General features: G+C 34.0%; 1 pseudogene; it reads left to right on the plus strand.

Moving 5' to 3' along the window:
• Window positions 1-9,151: 9,151 nt before the first annotated feature.
• LOC114709747 lies at window positions 9,152-9,283 on the plus strand (annotated as a pseudogene).
• Window positions 9,284-16,363: the final 7,080 nt, after the last annotated feature.

The raw sequence follows: 16,363 nt of genomic DNA on the forward strand, positions 1-16,363 counted from the left end.
GGGAGGAGGGAGGAGGGGGATCTGTGGATAGTTTGTGGAGTGAGTAGAAAATTTCTTAATAAAGAAAAATGAAAAAAAAATGTTTTGTGAGACTTTGGAAAGTTGTAGTCTAGGAGCTAATCATTGAATGGGACCCCCTCACACACTGTCACCTTAGAAGCCACATACAAAAATTAGGTGCATTTGCTATTATTCTGACAAACTCCAACCTTCCCACAAATTTCCAAAGAGCCCTACCTAATTATTTCCTGTCATCTTCCAATTACATGTAATTACTTCCATAAGCAAGGCTTCTGTATACCAGCTTAAACTCCACCCCAACACCCACCCACCCACCCCAGAACAGCTCAGTTCCCCTGACAGACAGCCCTTCTCATCACAGTACTTAACTGAATTTGATTCAGTTTTTCAAAGTCTCATTTCTAATTAGGATGGAAATCCCATGAGGAAGGCAATTGGCTGTCTTCATCACTGTGCAATAACTGATGCCTAGCACTGCACTTGGCACGTCACATATGTTAGATATGCTTTCTTCTGCTAATTTCCAATGCTGTTTACTTGCTCTGCTTTTTTGTTTTCCTTTAAGCCAAGTGTGGACTTGTTGATTAAAATGAATAAATAATGTTAATGATGACAGAACTGAATAAACAAAAGGTGGGATTTTTTTAGCTTAAAAATGTAATAAAACATTATATGTCTAGCAACTTGTTAAATTATATACTATGAAGAAACCAAAATAAGCAAGATATGAAAATATTTACAGGTTTTAAAGTGATTTATCTTCATCTATTGAGTAAAATAATTATGAAAATATTGTCAAGCAGAGATGGCTACAGTGATTTAGAACCAAAGAGAACAAAGATCAATATATATATATATACATATATATATACATATATATATACACACACACACACATATATATATATATATATATATATATATATAAAACTTGAAATTTCTGAGGAAAATTCCAGCAAAATTTTTAAAACTTTAAAAAAAATATTTAAAATTGCCTTATATAAATAGAAAATTAATAACCTAATTACATGAGCTATATCTTCCACCTATCCATCAGTTAATTTGATGGAAGGGACCTGGCTCTGACACATATTAATAAGTCCATTCATTATTAGTTATTAAATTTTATACTTTATTTAGATTTCCTCATTTTCTTTCTCCATTACAGGATTCTCACCAGAATACCATATTGTGTTTAGTTGTCATGATTCCTAGCTTCCTTTAGATTGGGACATTTCTCAGAATTTTTTTTATTTCTAATAATATTGAGAGTTCTGAGGAGTGTTGGTATTGAATAAAATGGTTCCTCATTTGATTAGCTGATTTGTTTCATATGATTAAGCTGGAGCCATACACTAGATGATGAAGTCCTCAGAGTCAGGAGCTCTACCCTCAGAATGCATGCTACCAACATGACACAACCATTAAAATTGCTTACCTGAGCAGCTAGTTGTGTTAGAGTTTCCACATTGTAGATACTCTTCCTCTTCCATCCCATTCCTTGATTTGTTCTTGGAAGAAGTCCCTATACTTAGCCCAAATTTAAGGACTGAGGTGCTACACTCCAAGACCTTAAGAACAATTATCTACCTAAATTACTTGGAATTGTTCTGTTCCAAAGATTTGTTCATTCTCCTAAATTTACTTCAGTACAGTGCCATGCATATTTATTTTATACTTGAAAATCTAATCTAATCTTTTTTTTTTTTTTTTTTTTAATTTTAATGCTCAGTTGTTTCAGTCTGCCCAGTAGAAACCCTCTCAGTTAGGGCCTTTTCATGTGCTTCCATCAAGATGATTTTCTGTTTTGGTCTGTTGCTTTAATCCAGTTTTTGTTTGCCTTTCCAGAATTCCTTGCATTCTCTTGATACAAGTTATTATGGACTCACCTTGTGTATTTCAATTCCTGTCACAGTAATTTTCCCAAGAAACTCTGGTTTCTATGATTGGTAAATAACTAGAAATCAAGATTTTTTTGGTTTTGTTTGTTTGTTTGTTTGTTTGTTTTTGTTTTTTGAGACAGGGTTTCTCTGTGTGGCTTTGCGCCTTTCCTGGAACTCACTTGGTAGCCCAGGTTGGCCTCGAACTCACAGAGATCCGCCTGCCTCTGCCTCCTGAGTGCTGGGATCAAAGGCGTGCGCCACCACCGCCCGGCTGAATCTGATCATTATTAAAGGGTATCATTGCCTATAAGGCATCTTAACTGGCAGCAAGAACATATATGTGTTCCTTATAAATCATCCAGAGACACATCTATATGCATGCATACTGAGTAAAACATGAGTTTATCCAAATATCTCTAGCTGATCCATCACATTTCATTTGAACCTCCTCCAGTGTTCATCTACAGTACCTGTCACCTGTCAAACACTATTCAATTTCAATTTCAATATTTATTTTTAATTCATAATCATTGACACATACCCAAAATGTATTACTCACAGCTATAACATATAAGCACAAATAGCTAAATGTTGAATTGACCGATAAATAACCTAATTAATGTCTTGCTTACACTGTAGCTTTCAAGTTTAATCATTTATTTTAAATAAATGCAGCTAATGTAATTCTCAGTAGACATAAATTTATATTAATGTCCTCCAACTTTTCTTGGTATACAAGATATATAATAAGTCTATAACTGTCATTTAAGAATGATTACGGACACTATGCAAGATCTTGTTTAATGAAACAAATTATTGCCGTTTTCAACAATAGATGTGTAGATATCATCCTCACACATCAAGATTTAAATATCTTCTTAGCTTAAAATATTAACTTCAGAGATTAGAAATGAATAAAGAAACACAGCATTTCTGTTTCCTTCAACTACTTTGCCACCAAAATGCTATTCTAATTTTCAAGAATGAACTGTGGAGAAAATCAATCTCTTGTAGAGTTGTGCAATCAGTGTAATTGAACAAGTTAACCTCTAAAATGGCAGCATTGTGTCTCTTGCTTGCTTCATCCCATTGGCCAGACACTATTAAGATGTGTCTATATTAGTTATTATATTAGTTATTTATATATATTAGTTATTTACATCCTTCTCACCAGACAACTGCATGTATAATACTATCTACATCATAGTGATGAGGGAAATGAAACTTAGAGGAGTTGAACAACTGATTTAAAATTGAATAACCCATAAAAAGCCATACTCTCGGATTCCAAAAGTTGTAAGTCTCCATGGCAGATATGGTGATTCAAAGAGCATCTTGAGAAATCATTGTCCACATATGTATACCCTGTTTCTATTTACACACGCAGAGACAATTTTGGAATAGAAAAATAATGTATGTACTATATCCTTAATTGTACTTGGGACCTTACATAATGAATAAACTTAAGTACCCCAAAGAAGTAATTTTAGAAAATTATTAGCAAAAGTCGGTGACATCTCAACATGCATTTAAATAACTTTTAATTCAAAATGGGAAAAAAATGGCCAAGCAAAGTAGAGATTTCAAACTTCACTAAGACTTTTTAGTGTTATTTTCTTTAAAATACTATAGGGAATGTGAATAGATAAAGGATAGTTTCAGCATTAGAAACAATATAAATAATTACTACAATGAGATAATTTTAATTACTACTTGCTTATAGTCTAAATACTTTTAATTTCTTTGTTTTTCATCTCTTGAAAAATGGCTTGTAATTTTTCTGGGACAAAGCAGAATGAAAAATGCTTAAATAAATAAAAATGTTTCTCTTCATGCAATTGTTTAAACAACCTAATTGTACTAAAAACTTTGAAGGAGAAAACATATCAACTATAAAATGTGAAGTCTTCAAGTGAATTAAAAATACGTTTCAAATTTTGATTTGTTTTATGAATAAAGTAGATCTTAATAAAAGATCTGCTTTAATGATACAACTGTATCTTTTTTAAAAACTGAAGAAGGAATAATAAAAGTAAAGGGAATGAACATGAACAAAGATGACTATATTTTTCTTAAAGGCTGCATCAGAATGTCTGTGTGTTTAGATGCTATGGTTTGGTTATGTCTATAATTTGTAAGGAAGCCTTTGTTATATAAACTTACCTTCCTATATTTTAACCAATCCTACAATTTAAAATACCTGATCAAAGGTAGAACAAGAAGGATTTCTAACATTTAATATTTTCACAAATAAATGAGGCACACTAAATACTTGTCACATGCAAAGAGGCCCACCATAAATATTCAGTGGCTCACAGACACCCCAGGTTAGCCCCTCCTGTGGTTATACTGAACTTTTGAAGGTAGAAGGTAGCAGCAGAATCTAAAGCATTCATTGCAGACACTGTCTTAATGGAAGAATCTTGCTAAATGGCATTAAAAAAAAACCTTGTATAATAATAAAGGACCAGCTTTAATATTATGTTTCCCAGGGGCTCAGGAGAGAAATTAAGAATGGCACAATTATTTTCAGGAAAATAATTTAAGTACACCAAGCTCTTAGTCTAATCATGTATTCTTCCATGTCTTTTTATCCCTTCTCCCATGCCCTGGGAATCTCAGTATATATACACTTAGAAACAGTAATCCCTTGGCAGTACAAAGCCAGGCTTCTAGGGTGAAATGGAGGAGTGATAAGAATCAAATAGAGGGGCAGTGATTGTTAATTTACATTTGCAACCCAAAAGGGAAGTGATTAATGGGGAAATGAAGTAACTAAAGGCTAAATTTGTGTAATAGCTAAGAAGAGGGATATTATGTGGTCAACTATAATCTTAAATATGATTGGTAGAAAATGTTAAGAATCTATAAGTTGCTAGGTCAATGGGTGAAAATAAAACTGCCTTCTTTTTTCTTGTGGCTCTTATCTGTCCAAGTTATCTGTCATTTTTCTTCAGGGTGAGGGAAAGAGTGCTCAGTTGCTAGGCAATCTTTGCACAGGTAGGTACCTCTGGTGATAGTTAAAGGGAGATCTGGAACTAGAGGTAAAATTTGGGAAAGGAGAAAGTTAAGCTTAATTAGCACATCTGTCTGTCCTGGGTAATTATTTGCCAGTGTAAATCTTTTCCATCTCCAACATATGGTCTATTCTTTAAAGTCTGGGAAATTTCTCAGATAAGGTATTTTCATCCAGGAGAATGGCTCTGGCAGGATGTAGCTAATGATGATAATTACAGGGAGTCTAGAAATTGGGATTCTGGCTATATGCTGTTATTAGTGTAGAAGATTATCTAAATATTCCTAGAAGTGGTAGGGTAAAGAATTAGAGGTTTATAAAGTTAGTGAGGGCTGTAAGAAAAGGAGGATCTGAGCTAAATTGTACAAAGCTATTGCTTAAGGCTCACCTGACCTAGGTGGTGTCCCCATGTGGAGTTTACCTTAATTTGGGAGACTTATTATGTGGTAGTTTGGACTGTTATTTCTGTTAGTCCTTGAATGTGGCTAAGGGAGATATGTGACTCCAGTGCTAAGAGGAGAAGAAACGAATGGGCCTGAGGGAGGGAAGTTTTTCCAGAGGTTGTTCTTCAAAGAGTCAAATAGTGATCAGTCCACACTGTTAGCAATTTATAGGAAAAAATCAATTGGGAAAACTATGAAGGCACACATAATACTCATTGCAGAAGATAACTGATATATAACTAGCCAAATAACACCAAAAGCTCCTTGGAATTTGGCTTCCTCTGAAGGGATTCCTTGATCCCTTCAGGTAATGGCTTTGCCATAACCAGCTGAGTTCTTATAAAATATTCTTGTGGCCCGTAGCAAAAGAAGATAATGGTTGCAAACATGGGTAGAGATGAAAAATCCAAATATAAAAATCATAATCAAGCCATATTACTGTTAACCTGCCTCCTTCTTTATTGGAATCAGCTCATTGTCCATGACCAGGGAGCTGTATTGAGGTTGAAACAAGCTCTTTTTAGTTGCTCTTCTCATGAATGTTTGACTATGTTATAGTTGACCATAACCCAGAATATGTTGTCCAGTTGTGTGTGTGCTGGCTGAAAAGGTGGTCACTTGCCCTTTGGCACTGTTAAGTCCATGAAATACAGCTATTGTAACACAGGAATATATTTTTAAATAACCTAAATTTAAGGAGTAACATGTGGCTAGTGATTACCACATTAAATAGTACTACTCTATTAAACAACTATTGTTTTATATCTTTTGGGAAAAAAAGATAGGTTCACTCTTTAAATTTCAATTATAAAAACCTTTATTTACATTATAGATGAGTATAAGTAACTTAAGCTCACCAGATTCTTTTATTCCTAACATCCTTTAATAAATATTTTATTTATCAGGCATATATTATGTAAAATACTGGTTGGGTAGCTAGATCCGTCTTTTAAAGGGTAAAAGTAGTCATAAGATTAAGACATCCTCAATCATTAAGGCAGTGCAAATTCAAATTACACAAATAATCTATTTCACCCAAAGTGCCTACATGCAAACAACAAAACATAGATTCAGTAGGCTATAAATATAGGCTATAAATATATAAATATAGCCTACTGAATATAAATATATAACTGTGCACATATAGTATATATATATATGTAACAATAATAATAAAAGAAAATAGGATATTAACTTAAGCGTGGAGAACATGGGGGAGGCTGAAGAGAGCAAAGGGAAGGGGAAAAAGATATATTCTATTTCAGCTAAGAATTTATATTATTAGTCTGCCAGTGCTGGAGCATGCCTTTAATCTCAGCACTCAGGAAGCAGAGGCAAGAGGATCTTTGACAGCCAAAGCCACCAGGGAAAATCTGTCTCAAAAATGTATTTTAATTTTTTTTTATAAAAATTAATACTGTCTAGGTTCTTTAAAAAGAAACAAACAACAAACTCTGGCAAAGATATAAGGAGAGAGGAACTGTGAAAATTGGGAATATGAACTCACTGTGGAAATCAATATGAAGGTTACTCAAAAACAAAGTTATCTCTGTGATCCAGCTGCATATCTTCTGAGAATATATCCAAAGATTTCTCAGTCAGCATATCTCAGAAATATGTGCACATCCATGTTTCTAAAAAGATAAAATTGTATTTGTTTTTATGAGAGATGTATGCAAAGGGCAAATGTGCACATAAGACTTAAATTTAAATATTTAAATATATACAGGACAAAGTGGAAAGAACTATGGAAATATATGTTTATTGAGTGGTGGCATGAAGGAGATATTCCATTCAAAACTAGAAGAATACTGATGAAAATAAACTATTTGTAAGTTATTATTTGTATAGATTAGAGCCTTTGTCCTTATAAGTATTATTGTTTCAAGAAATTTTACTTCAACAAGCAGCAAACAGATATAACAGACTGTATTTATATATTTAGGAATATGCTACCTGAATGTAAAAAGAATTAATAAGGAAAAAGTTCACAAATTTGAGTAGAGCAAGGAGGGTTATATAAGAGGGTTTGGAGGAAGGAAATTATCTATTTATAGTACAATCTCAAAACATAATGAAAAAAATTACACAATAGTTTTACCTCTACCTAGTTGATAAGAAGCTCACAAGAATCCTTCTGGACCCGTTATTGTGTGAACTAAAAATATAAAGGTTAAAGCAGACTGACCCATTAACAGGTTTACTTCTTTCCTGCAGTAGGTGATTGCAACAGAACATTTGAGGCTCTGCCAAAGCTGCAGCCCCGTAGATTATATAAAGTTACTACTGTGAATGGGACTTGTCCCCTAAGACAGGTATTAAGAAAGAATTGCTCTATCTGTTATCCAGATGAAAAAAATATAGACTTGGCTATGAATTCTAACTATACTTGCACTTTTATGACTGGTGAAAAGTATTTCTGATCCCAAGGTTCTTGATATTAAGAATAACTTGTTCCAGAAATCCCACTTAAGAGATTCTAGCATAAGAAGCTGCCAAATCCTTATCCCCTATGAAGAGGAGATGGGGATGGTGTGGGGGTGGTGGTGGAGGAGAGTGGTAGAAGGGGAGGGAGGAGGAACAGTGGTTGATATGTAAAATGAAAAAAAATTTAAATAAAAACAAAAAGAAGTTGCCAAATATAAATTTAGGATACAAGCTGCACAACACACATATGTTAACCAGTATAATAACAACTTAATATCAATAAGATGCTGTCCTTTTTCAAAAATAACATACATTTATTGCTATAGAAAGGAGTTCCTGTATTTATATTAGACATATAAACATTGTTTAAATGTTTATGTATAAAGATATTCCACATTGTTGTGGAATATTATTTTAACTATGTGAAGATGTGTTACATTTGTTTATGCTGCTGAATATTACTTTAACTGTGTAAAGGTGCGCTACATTTCTTTTTCCTTTTAATTTTTTTTTTTTTTCGAGACAGGGTTTCTCTGTGTAGCTTTGCGCCTTTCCTGGGACTCACTTGGTAGCCCAGGCTTGCTTCGAACTCACAGAGATCCGCCTGACTCTGCCTCCCGAGTGCTGGGATTAAAGGCGTGCGCCACCACCGCCCGGCTAGTTTTTTTTTTATTAAGAGATTTTCTATTCATTTTACATATCAACCTCAGATTCCCCTGTCCTCCCTCCTTCCACACCCCAGCCTTCCCCACCAAACCCCCCATTCCCAACTCCCCCAAGGCAAGGTCTCCCATGGGGAGTCAGCAGGGCCTGGTACATTCAGATGAGGCAGGTCCAAGCCCCTCCTCCCTGCATCAAGGCTGTGCAAATTGTTGCCCCATAGGTACCAGGTTCCAAAAAGCTGGCTCATGCACTAGGGACAGGTATCGGTCCCACGACATGGAGGCCCCCTAAATAATTCAACCTAAACAACTGCCTTATCTATCCAGAGGGCTTAGTCCAGCACCATAGGGGATCCCCAGCTATTAGTCCACAGTTAATGTGTTCCCACTAGTTTGGCTAGTTGTCTCTGTACTTTTTCCAATCATGGTCTCAATATCTCTTGCTCATAGAATCCCTCCTCTCTCTAGTAGATTGGACTCCTGCAGCTCTGCCTGGGACCTGGCCATGGATCTCTGCATCTGCTTCCATTAGACACTGGATGAGGGTTCTATGATGACAGTTAGGGTGTTCAGCCATCCAATCACCAGAGTAGGTCAGCTCAGGGACCCTCTCAATCATTGCCAGTAGTTTATGGTTGAGTCATCTTTGTGGATTCCTGGGGGCCTCCCTAGCACTCTGCTTCTTCCCATTCCCATGGTATCGCTTCTTGGCCTTTTGGCTAAGATCAAGTGTTGCATTTCTTTTGCTGCATTTGTTTAATGATTTACGGATGCCTGTTTAATTATGCAAAGGTGTATTGCATTTCTTTCACCTTGCCTGCTTAAGGCATCTGATTGGTCTAATAAAAGCTAAATGAAAAATAGCTAGGCAGAAAAAGGATAGGTGCAGCTGGGAAGCAGATAGAATAAGTAAGAGGAGAAATTTAAGCTCAAGGAGAAGGAAAAGAGAAATGAGGGGACAGGCAAACACCATCCAACCAGATATGAAAAGCAGTGAAAGTAAGATATACAGAAGGAAAGAAAAATAAAAAGCCCTGAGGCAAAAGGTAGACAAAGAGAAACAAGTTAATGTAAGTTAAAAGAGCAAGCTAAAACAAGCCTAAGCTAGACCTAGCATTCAAAATTAATAAGAAGTTTCCATGTCATGATTTGGGAGCTGGTTGGTGACCCCCTTCCCCCCCCCCAAAAAAAAGCCTGGTACAGGCCATGAAAGAGTAAAGAATTCCAAAAATATAGTCATCAAGTGAACAACTGTGATTATTACACAGACAGGACTTGTTGAGAATGAGCTTTACTTCTTTGCATAAATTATATTGTCAGAAAACTATAATACATTTATTAACAAATTAGAAACATTGAAACACATCCTTATTGTTTTAAACAGGGTTCTTTAGTGTGTGTGTATGTATGTATGTATATGTGTGTAGAGAGAGAAAAGGAGAGAGGGAGGGAGACATAAATGGAGAGATGAATTTGAGTCAGTCACAGATTATACAAACTATGGGGTCTTAGTATGTTCAATGCCTTCAGTAAAGGCTAGAAGACTGTAGCATCAAAAAGAGGCATAATTCAAGCCCAATGGCTGTCTGCTCAGAATTTTTTCCTGTTTAGAGTAGGTGGACCTGTGTTTTGCTAGTTCACACTGTGGAAAGTAATATGTTTACTCAAAATCCACCAATTCATGCGTTAAGGCCACCCCCAAATCCTATCATACTCACACCCAGAATGAAATTTGATTATATATTCTGATATCATAGCCCAGAAAAGTTGCACATAATTAACACATATGTTTAAATCCTATACTATTAAAACAGGAGATAAATATCAGAATAATTTAAAAATATTAATTTAAATTTTAGTGTAATCCTATGAGTCCTTGTAGAAAAGTCTATTGAGATTAATGTGAACTTCTGTGTTATTCAAATATTCTATTAAAGGAACATGAAACAAATTTTCTTTCATCCTCTCTTCTTTAAGGCAAAGGACACCCCCAAAGGACAAAAGAGCAGCCAAGAAAATAGGAAAAGATTTTCACTATCCAATTATTTCTACGAAAAAGATATAATGTAGTTCTTATATCATCATATATAGTCACACATTCCATCCTTTCATTCTGCCTTCTCTCATCCCATCTTACTACCCAAGACCAAGACAGCACCATGTTTCTCAATATTAAAATAGTGTTCTCTTTCCCAACTTCAACTTTTAATAAATTTCAAACAGACTGATTCTTAGAGAATACAAGACCACAGAATGGTCTGTCATATATATCCCATGATTCAGGCATTATTGCAGAAGAACAAGTGGAAAAAGAAAAAGAGCTAGAGGTTATGAATAAATACAAGGAAACATGACATATCAGGGCAGTTGCTTATATAAATAAGACTTGTACAAGCCCAATCAGGCCAAATGGAGAGGGAAGTTTAGCATTAAGTTTCACTCCCCAACCAAGGAGATATTGGTACTTTTAGGCAGGGTCAGTTTTCTCTGAAAGTGTAGCCCTTGGTAAATCAACTACCTTCAATTGGAAGTCCAGAGATCCCAAATTATTTTGGCATCACAAAATTATTATTATTATTATTAATTTTAAAAACACCAAGTTAGGTGGGTAGGGAAGAGAGAGTGGATCTGGGGGAGCTGGAGAAGGCAGTGAATATGATCAAAACACATGATATTCTCAAAGAACCATTTACAGACCTTCCAAGCTGGAATTTTTTTTTTAATTTTTGAGATTATAATAACATTACAACATTTCTCTCTTCTCTTTAATTCTTCAAAATTCTCTCACATACCCCTTCCTACTCTCCTTCAAATTCATGCCCTTCTTTTTCATTGATTATTGTTATTGCATCAATACATATGTATGTATATGTTGGTGAAGGGTATAGCTTCTATTATTACTATCTCCCAGCACACAGTCTTATACACTAACAAGTGTACATACACATAAATGAAAACAGAAAAATTAAGAGATGGTATATTTTTATATATTTTATTTTTAAGACTTTTATTTTATGTGTATAACTGTTTTGCCTGCATGTGTGTATGTGCACTGTGCATATCTGGTACACTTAAAGGTCAGAAGAGGGCATTGTAATTAGACTTACATATTTTTGTGAACCACTATGTGGGAACTGAGAATTAAATCCAAATCCTCTGTAAGAACATATCTCAGAATTTTGTAAGAGAGCCTCAGATGATTTAAGCTTTCATGAAGTATACCTAAACTGGGAAAATGCATCTTTTTTCAATCTCTGTTTCCTGCCAGTAGAAAAGTAAATGTGATGCATGTGTCTAGAAGTCATCCTAGACTTTGTCATTAAGGATGCAGTCACTCAACAGAGTCACAACAGGGAAAGAACTTGATTCCATAAACTATAAACTCTATTAGGTCTGAAATTTCATTCCAGCATCCATGTGGGTTGGAAAGAATCTATTACTTTGTGTAAACCTGTCCACTTGTAGGTTTGTGTCACACATGACTAATACTAAAGAATTCAGTAAAAGGAACCAATGAAATAGAAGTAAATAAAATACAAACAAAGTACAAAATATCCTGATTCTTTTCAAAGATACAATTGTCAGTCTCTTGATTATACTGAGAAAAAAAGGAGAATGCTCAAAATCAGAAATAAAAAGAAAGACATCACAATTAACACTACAGAAATCCAAATAGACATATGAGATCATTACAAATGGTAATATAACTTCAAATTTTCTAGCCTAAGATATATTAATAAATATCTGTATATATGAATCTTACCAATACAAAACCACACAGAATTAGAAAACAGAGCCAATCAGTAGTAAATGATGAGATTGCACTGTTAATTTAAAAAATTGTAAGGCTCCTGTCAAAGAAAAGCCCAAGGTCATGTGAATTCACTTATAAATTCTACCAAACATCAAAGAATAACTAATACCAATTCCTCTTAAATAATTACCCAAAAAAGACATACAAGTAAATATTTTGATGTTTATAGATGTAATCCAATAACACAAGAAAAAAATGAAAACTATTCTTCATAGTAAAATGTCAACCTGACAAGCATAACTCATCATATGCAAATCTAAATCATGATATATCATATCAACAGAACGAAGACAAATAGTATACAACCATCTGAATAGATGAAGTGAATTTAGTAACATTCATTATCCAGTTATAAAAATTCAACCTCTGTTCATGATAGAAATCCAGAAAAACTTAGGTGTATATGTACAAATCTCAGCAAAATGAAAGACAGTGCATGAAAAATGAACTGCTAATATGATAATGAATGGGAGAAAATGAAAGGATTTATTTTTAAAAGTTGGAATAAGATAAGAGTGGCTACTTTTGACATTTCCTCAGCCAGAGCACTGAAGCAAGTGACAAAAATAAATGGCATCTAAAGTGGGAAAGAAATAAAATTTCTGCTGTTAACAAACAACATAGTGTTATTTATGGAGAACACGCAAAGACCCCATGAAAGCATAATTATAACAACTAGATAAACGAAGGAAATTTACAAGACACAAGATCAGCATTCATAAATTACTGGCATTTTCTTTTCTTTTCTTTCTGTTTTTTTGAGACAGAGTTTCTCTTTGTAGTTTTGGTGGCTGTCCTGAACCTCACTCTGTAGACCAGGCTGACCTTGAACTCACAGAGATCTACCTGACTCGCCTCCCGAGTGTTGGGATTAAAGGTGTACACCACCACCACCCAGAGACATTTTTCTACATTAATAAAAAATTATTTGAAAACACTCAAAAAAGGAAATGTTTTCAAAGTCATTTTTGATAGCTACGTATTAACTCAAATAGAAGAAAACACTCTACAAAATCTACAATATAATTATGAAAGAAATTAAAGAAGACATGAAAGGTGACAGGCATTCAATGTTCTTATATTGAAATAATCAACCCTATTTACATGTCTATAGTATTACATATGACCTACAAATTTAATACAACCATTATCAAAGTATCAACAACTTTCTTCATGAAATTAGGAAAAAGTATCACAAAAATTCATAAGGAACCACAAAAGTAAATGAATAGCTACAAAAATCTTAAGGAAAGCACAGTGAAATACTTTACATTGCTTGACTTCAAAATATACTATAAAATACAAGAAGGGGTTAGATATAGAAGAGAGGAAAGTGGAAAGGGATAGACGTCTAGACAGATATGAAGAACATATAATGGGGTCAGATATATAAATATTATAATAATAACAAAGATTTAAAGACTATAAAAAAACTCGGGACTAGATGGATTCCCTGCCAAATTCTACCAAACCATTAAAGAGCTTATACCAGAAATCTTTAAATCATTCTATAAAATAAGGAAGGGAATGAACACTGTCAAATTCATTTTATGAAGCCAGTGCAACCCTGACACCAAAACTATATAATTATACAACAAAACTAGAAAACTTTAGATCAGTCTCTCTGAAGAACATGAATTCAAACTGTTTAATAAAATTCTTTGTAAACAAAATATAGGAACTCAATAAGGGAATCACTCATTTTAACTAAGGTGGTTCATTCCAAGGATAGAAGATTCACGCAACAGATTCCAATCAGTAACATATCACATATATAGACTTAAGGAGACTTATCTTACGACCACGTGTATTGATGAGGGAAAGGTGTTAAATATTTCAATCTCTCTTTATGACAACAGCTATGAAGAAACTAGAAATAGAAGGAAAAAAACTTCTACATAATAAAGGCTATATACAGCAAATCGGTCACCAATATGACAGTATCTATGGGGAAACTGAAAATATTTTCTCTAAAATGAAAAATGAGACAAGAATTCCTTCTCTCTCCAGTTCTCTACTGTTACTCATTAAACTATGAAAATCTTAATGAGAACATTAACAGCATGGGGGAGGGGGTGAGAGGGGAGAGGGGATATGAACAGCAAGAAGCAAAATATCCCTATTTTAGATAACATAATCTTACACTTAAAAAAAAAAAACCCTCTAAAATGACCAGAAAAATCTTAGATCTCAGAAAAATTCCATCAAAATAGCAGGTTAGAAAAATCAGAATACAAAATTCTCTCTCTCTCTCTCTTTCTCTCTCTCTCTCTCTCTCTCTCTATATATATATATATATATATATATACATATATATATATACATATATATACACACACATATATATATACATATATATAATATGAATTTTCTGTATGCAAAAAAAGGTGAAAAAGTAAATCAGAGACAGTTTCATCTCCAATTCCTTAAGAGAAATAAAATATCTAGGAATAAATCTAACTAAGGAAATAGTAGACTTCAAGAATAAAATTTCAAGACATTAAAGAAAGACTGGAGTAGACAGAAGAATGTGTGAAGACCACTCACACTCATGGGTTAATAGAATTGATATTTTGGAAAATTGCCATATTAACGAAAGAGATATACAGATTCAATTTAATACCCATGAAACCCCCATGACATTCTGCACAGAAATAGAAAAAGTCCCAATATTCCTATGGAATTACAAAAGATCCCCAACAGCCAAAGCAATTTTGAAAATAAGAGAAAGCTCAAGGTATCAGAATAACTGATCTCGAATTATGTTTCAGAGCCACAGTAATGAAAATAGAATGTTAATAGCTCAGAAGCAGCCATGTAGACCAATGGAGTAGAATAAAAGACCCAGAGTGGCCGTTAACAATGGTGTAAAAATTTGAACTTTAATAAGTATATTCTCTAGAACAAATTATGTTGGAAAAGCTGTATTTATGTATAGCAAAATATGGAATTGAACTAGACCCTTAAATCTCAACTGTCACAATTCAATATGGACCAACAATCTTAAAACTTTGAAAATACTAGAGGCAACCATAGGTTAAATACTTTAAGATATGGACATAGGCTATGGAATACATAGCCCCTGTTTCTTGCTTCTTAGAGATTTTAACCCTTGACTTGTTAGTAATGACAGTTATAATTCTAATTTATTCTAACAATATTCAGGCTTGTATGTTCACTGTCTTATTTCCATTAATCTTGCTTGGATACATCTCAATTGTCTACTTGAGGACTCTGTTTTGGTTCTCTTCATACTTATAACTGAGCATCCTCCACAAGTATAATTTTGAAGTCCTATCATGTTACCAGCTTTTCCTATCACTTCACTTTACCTCTTCAAATATCCGAAATAGTCACTGGGAATATAAATTCATGGATCCTCCTACCTTTTTAATGTTGAGCACCTTCTTCAATTTTCAAAGAGTTTTGTTCTGACTCTTCTGTCTTTCTTTACTTTTCAAAGACTTCTTTTCTGGTTCTTCCTCTTCATCTTGATCTCCATACATGACCTCTACACAGGTCTTAATTCCCAAGCTTCTGCTCCCCATGCTCTTATTTCCTCAGATTCTGGGTTTTCTATTGATCCTCCATGGCATAATACACACTTGGGAGATAAGGGCACATTCTCAACTAATTATTATTTTCCAAGCACATACTTGATATCTGGATTTGGAAGTCCAATGAGAACCACAAACCTTAAAATATCTAAACTACATGATTATGTTCAACATTGTAAGTGAGACCTACTTCTCAGTCACTTCACTTCTTCAGATTCACCGTCAAAAGTTTAAAAACCATTTATTAGTCATAGATTCATGCCCAACATCTAATTAACATGCTATACTTCTATTTCTGATGTAGGAATTTATCCAAAATTTAAACATTAAGTGGAAATTTGTAGGAAGTATTCATTCTTAGGATCCCTCAGATTTACTGAATCAAAAGTAAATACAAAGAACAGCAATCTGTGATTTATCAACCATTCCAGGTGGTCCTAATGATGAAGTTTAAGAACTACTGTCCTGGAACAAGCCACTATCCACTACCAACTTTAATCCAGACTGTCCAAGTTGCTAGTACATCATTTCTGTTCCATT

The sequence above is a fragment of the Peromyscus leucopus genome, chromosome 22 (genome assembly GCF_004664715.2).
Source record: "Peromyscus leucopus breed LL Stock chromosome 22, UCI_PerLeu_2.1, whole genome shotgun sequence".
Taxonomy (NCBI): Eukaryota; Metazoa; Chordata; class Mammalia; order Rodentia; family Cricetidae; genus Peromyscus; species Peromyscus leucopus.